The sequence below is a fragment of the Poecilia formosa genome, unplaced genomic scaffold (genome assembly GCF_000485575.1).
Source record: "Poecilia formosa unplaced genomic scaffold, Poecilia_formosa-5.1.2 Scaffold403, whole genome shotgun sequence".
NCBI classification, from domain to species: Eukaryota; Metazoa; Chordata; class Actinopteri; order Cyprinodontiformes; family Poeciliidae; genus Poecilia; species Poecilia formosa.
In genome coordinates, this window is record NW_006800342.1 from 74,756 (window position 1) to 80,902 (window position 6,147).

Below are 6,147 nucleotides of genomic sequence, written 5' to 3' on the forward strand. Positions count from 1 at the left end.
ATGCGCCACCAGGTTTGTCCCAATCTGATGGAGAGAGAAGACAGAAAAAACAGGCCATTAGTGATGCACTTATTTAAACAGCAAACAATTGGAGCATGATTCAGAGATGAATGTTGACTTACAGGTTGGATATCAATGAAACCATCTGAACTTCCAGGTTGATGGGTCTGAAACTCTTCTCCCAAATGTGTAAGGTGGAGCAGGGAGGAGAACTGGCAGCAGCTGCAGGGCTACATCATCTTGTCAGTCTGGCAAACATAAGCTTGTGTTAAAATGTTAAAAACAATTGATTAAATCTGCACCCTTTTTTAACTTTATTGGTGTACACAAAGAAATATTTTCATCAAAAGAGTTTGAAGGAAATGTAAAAAAAAAAGTAACATAGTAACAAAGAAGGTTTTTCAATCAGAACATTTAAAACTTATTTAAGGGTTATTGAAGAATTGCATTTATTCTTCCATGGCCTCCAACTGTGCCCTCATTAATTTTATCGGGGGTGACTCGTTTCCTGGGATTTCATATATCACAGTTTGGAGAAAATCCCAAATCTGGATACACGACTTCGGATAACTCACATCAAAAACGAAGAACAATTTGAAACAGCCGTCAACAGCCCCCAAAAGAGATGGATATTCCAAAGCAGTTCCATTTATGACGACAAATGCTTGGGAACAACAATACCTGTCCCCAAGCATGAGAACACGTGGATGCTCTGTTGCTGTTCCAAGATATTCCATCATATTTGTCCCAATCTGGTGTGTGGAAAAAGCAGAAAGGAAGCCATTAGTCATTTAAATGTAAGGAGGAACATTCCCCACTAATAATTTTTGACTAATTCTTATATGATTTTTGTTTGATACATTATCAAAAGACCCTTGCGTTTGAAGTTTACATATACTATATAAAAATATATTTTTGGTCAACGCTGTCTCGTGTTATATGACATTAAAATTCTCATTTCATGTCAATTAGGACTTGGTAAATTCCAGATAATGACAGGGAGAACAGTGAGGGAAAAAAAAGCATATTTGTTTTAAACTTCAGAAACAGAAAAAACAATTTTTTCTGGTTTCAACTACATTTACACAGCAAAGAACTCATTCTGACATGAAGATAGACTTACTGGCTGGACATCAATGAAGGCTTGCTGGACTTCAAGGTTGCTGGGTCTGACCACCTTTCGCCCAACTCTGTAGGGAACAGCAGGGAGGAGTTTTGGCAGCAGCTGCAGTGCCACGTCACCTTGTTTGTCTGTCAAAGAAAAACTCAGATTAAAATGCTACACAATCAAAAAAGAGCCACAGGAGAAAAAAATTAGTTCAGAAAATGTTCCTTTTGAGCTTCAATACCTTGTGGAAGCAATTCAATCTCAGGCAGAAGACCGCTCTCCTCCTTCTTCCCCATGCGAATGACCTTTGATGAGAACAAGGTGTTCCAGTTCTCTGTCAGTTTTCCACAAGACTGTGGATATAAAACGGCAAAGTCCTGCAAAATCTAACAATCAGAAAAGACAAAAATACAAATCAAATGTAAAAGTGAAATGAACTATTACATTCAACCTTTCATGGGTGCTACAAATTTATGTTCTGGGTAGTTTGACATTTTGAGTTTGATTGTAATTGTACATTTACACATGGTATTGCAGTTTATTGTTTAACATTTAACTGATCTCAATATGAGGTATAACCTCACCATCCCTGGTGTGTCCAACAAACATGGGAACTCTGCAAAAATCTGCTGCATTGGGATTGTCCCACTTGAGCGGATCCATCCTGCGCGATATACTGCAGTTTCCCGCATGTATTGGACAACCTGGTCTGCGGGCCAGAAGTTATTTTTTAGCCATTCTGTCATCTGGATGGCACGCTCAGCACTGATGGTTGGTTCTGTGGGGAAAAAAGTATTACACAAATTAGAAAAAAATGTGAGGTAATTCACAGCAATGATAAGAGCTTAGATTGCTGCTCAAAACAATAGGGGCTTGGAAAAAGTCCATGTGCTAGTACCAGGCAAACTTAAGTCTTTTTGGTGGAGCTTCTGGGGCTGAAAGCATCTTCTTCCTTGGTTGATGCCTTTTCCTTACATTACGGAGACGCTCCTCCAGAAAGCCAGTTGCTGGCCTGTGTTGTCTTCCGCAGGTAAACCAGGCGTCCTGAACATTTTTAACAAAATAAATATAAAAGTTAAATGTTAGCCTTTCTGTTTTAATGTCCAAATTTTTATTAAACCTACAACTCAAAGCTCAAACACCATAGTTACAATGATATTTAATGCTAACCATTGTGCAAGTTGTTGAAGTACTTGTGTGTTAGTTCTCTGAAGTGTGAAAACTTACATATCCTGTGCCATGGCTGTCTCTTAAACATGGAAACTGGTCCACAATTGAAGATGCCAGAATTGCTTTAGTGTCTGAAGATGGGCTGGAAAAAAAAAATTACATTCAGTAAGACAGGCAAGTAAAATATTTTATTTTAATTAGTTATTGTAAGATGAAAACATAGAGCAGAAAACTTAAAACACAAACAATTTCCAAAAAATCCAGTTTTTATTAGCCCAACACATACTTTAAGACTTCTTACTGGAGAAATGTTACTTAGGTGAGCACAGCACAATGTCGTTAATGTTCTCACCAAGAGCAAAATGTCACAAAAAACAACCGAATTGATCTAGTTTTAGAAGAAATACTCACTTTTCTCCATATTGATCCATCAGGTGTGACACAAGTGTTCTGACCATGCACCGTCTTTCACGAATGGATATATGCTGATTTCCATCAAGACTGATAACCACAGGTCTCACGGATGTTCTACAGATAAATAGTTAATGTGAAAAATAAAATAGCTGTTATTTAGCTGCAGTTTAATATTCTTAGAAATTTCAGGAAAGATGAGATGTCTCATTTTTAATTTTAATTAGTAAGAATGGATGTCAATATGTTATGTAGGAAAGGTTGATTGTGCAGCTTAACTTACAAATGCTGCTCTTCCAACAGAAGAAACTCCACTCTCTAATTCAGCATGTGGTGTAGGATCAGCATCTTCAGTTGTTTTAGGGCTAGATGTCTTTACAATACAAATATAAGAAATATTAACCCCCAGAGTAAATTTAAAGTTTGAAACTGCAAAATGATAGAAATTATGTTAATTATATATAAACATTGTATAAAAAAGTATTCACACAATCAAGACAGACAATGTTAATGATAATCATTTAAAGTTGATGAACCCATAGTTACACTCACCATTGTAATGTCAATGATGATAATCCTCTCCACAATAATTTCAAACTTTCAAGAATGACTTTTAACATAGATTTGAGAGGAACATACTGAAAAGTGTCTCGTACTGCTACTTGTTTCACTCTCCCTGTCTCTCCATCAATTCCCTGCATATATGAAAAGCCAGGAAAAGGAATTGCTTCAGGTTGTATGAAGTACCCTGACTGGGTGAAATGCTTCATTTGTCTGTATTCTGATTCAAATCCTCTAAATGGTTCAGAAGCTGAAGTAAACTCCTCTAAAAGTTTCTCAGCTTTTGGAGTTTCAGTCTGTCCAGTCTCTTTTAAGAATGCAGCAGTTTTTCTCTTTAGGTTGCCAACTAGATCACTGATCAGACAAGATGTGTTTTCAACAACATCTCTGATTCCACTTAAGGTCTGTGAGGATTTGGCCTTCAATCTAGCTAAGAAGAGTGCAACTCTGTCTTTTATGCTCACATCCTCCAAATCATCCCAGTGTTCCAATGTTGCCTCATCACTTTCTAAATTGCATATGGTGCTCAAATGAGGACTTGTTGTTCTTTCACAATGTCCAACATAACTAGTTTCTCTTATTTCTGTGTCAAACTCAATAGCATGCCCTAGTAGATGTCGCCTAAATGATCTCATATGATTAAATGTACGTTTGCATCCACTTTGAGCACACTGGAAATATCTTGAAGTTGAATATGTATTATGAATTACTCTTAGATGAGAAAAAAAAAATCCTTATGTCCTAAAGACATCCCACATTTAAAACACACATATCCCATTTTGTCTTGTCCTATGATAAGCAGATATTTTATTGTTACATAGTTAAATCTTCACTAGAAATCTGTAAAAGTTACTTTTATTTGACAGAAAGCATAATATCCAACTTTAGCTTCCCCTCCTCTGCCATTGCTGGTGCATACTTTTTTTTTTTCTTCTCCACTGCCTCAATCGGTTTCACCCAGGTTAACCATATAATAGCATAGCATAGTGTGTTCAGTAAGAAATAAAAGGCTTAATGAAAATGACATTTAACAGTTATATTACTGATATATTACTATGAATACCTGTATAGCCTGTACTGATCGCTTCGGACACCGCTACTGCAAGCCTCCAGTCCCTCCTTGTCGCTGTAGGTCCGTTATTAGCATTCTAGCTTAGCTACCACCTTTTGCGCGTGCTAGTGAACGAGGCCAGCGGAAACCAGGGGGCAAAGCGCCATCTCTCCCTCCCACACCCTCACCTTTTGTTTTTAAACCAAATTGGATAAATTATCTTTGAATTAAATTCGTTATTTCAAAAACATTACCCTATCAACGAAGATAATAGGTTAAATCAAATAATTAAATTAAAGCTACATAAATTTAATTTAAAAGATCTGTATATAAAAAATACAATAACCCTATTAACTTTAAAAATATTATACCATGATATTGTAACTTACCATGTTTTATTTGAACTGAGAAGTCCAGTGTTGTCTGATCAGGTCACAGTCCAGTTGAAAATGGAGGTTTGGGAAGAGGGCAATGGATTTTTATATGAACTGTATTTGACCCAACCAATTGGGTAAAGTGTTGAGTCAACCGAACCTGAACCTAACAGAATCAGTTAAGTGGAGTTCATTAAAACAAACAAACAAAAAAAAGTCAACCCAACCGCTGGGTCACTACTTTTGAACCAATATTGGGTCAAAGTAACCCAACATATGACCCAGCATCTCTTACCCAGAAGTTGGGTTATGAAAATAACCCAGCCTTTTTTACTGTGTTAATTCTCCTGAAGATCCTGGATGTAAAATTACAAAATCTATCAGAAAAGACAAAATCACAAATCAAACTTTAAGAATGACTGAATTATATCTTATAGCTGTCTCCACTGCAAATAACTTGTAATTAGCCAGCAATATTTAAAATGTTCAGAGTAATTTTATGTTCCTAAAAATAAATATAGCACTAACCCAACCTACGACCCAACAGCTTCAACCCAGAAATTGGGTTATAAAAATAACCCAGCATTTTTTACTGTGTATCTCTAGCAGGAGGCGGGGTACACCCTGGACAGGTTGCCAGCAACACAGACAGGACAAAACAACCATGCATGCACCAGTGTTGTGGTACTCGAGATCGGTCTTGGTCTCGAGACCATTTTTTGATGGTCTCGTTCTCGTCTCGGACTCGACCGCATTTGGTCTCGGTCTTGTCTCGGTCTCGGGCGCTGAGGACTCGGCATTTTATTTCAAGACCAGTCGAGACCGCAACTGTGAAAATATCACTAAACATACAGCATACTGTCCAGTTTATTTGTTAACATCATTGTTTTCAGTGGATGCAAAACGCACTGATTAAAATCCAAGCAATAAAGTTTCTGTTATTCCCCCTTCCCTCTCCCCACCTTTCACTCGCACGCGGCGCTCCAATACATGCGCAGTGGTTTCATCTCAGCGGCAGAAGATGTCTGTCTAATCGTCAGTAATATAACAGTGCAGCATAAATCATAAGAATGGCCACTAACTCAGCAACCCTTCGATTTCACAGACGGTGTGGACAACGTCTAACTTTTTTCGTCACTTAGAAAAGTAGCTCAAAGAAAGGTAAGCTCCGTTGACGTGATGTTAGCAAAGCCAGCTGTATAGAGACATAAGCATTTGTGATGAAAAAAAGTAACTCACTGCGTTGAATTATTGTGCGGGGGTGTTGACTTACTTGCCGCAAGCATGGGACATGGGTGTTTTTATGGGAATATGGATCTTTCAGATCAATTTGAGAAGCAATTTTGATCATATTTTGCATTTTATTGTGTCATGTAGCGCGGGCCGCTGGTCTTGGTCTTGACTCGGTCTCGACTTCCCTCGGTCTTGGTCTTGACTTGGTCTCGGACCCTAAAAGTCTTGGTCTTGTCTCG

At 37.8% G+C, this 6,147-nt stretch overlaps 1 protein-coding gene and 1 long non-coding RNA gene across 2 annotated transcripts in view; both read right to left on the reverse strand.

The window, feature by feature from the left end:
- Positions 1 to 6,147, reverse strand: part of LOC103154827 (dnaJ homolog subfamily A member 3, mitochondrial-like) — a 26,934-nt gene that overhangs the window by 12,368 nt on the left and 8,419 nt on the right. The window lies entirely within an intron of this gene.
- On the reverse strand, positions 1,164 to 1,737 carry LOC107833537 (uncharacterized). Its single transcript, XR_001659285.1, has 3 exons — positions 1,693 to 1,737; positions 1,350 to 1,494; positions 1,164 to 1,251 (listed from the first exon to the last, which is right to left on the reverse strand). It is a non-coding gene; the product is annotated as an uncharacterized LOC107833537 (long non-coding RNA).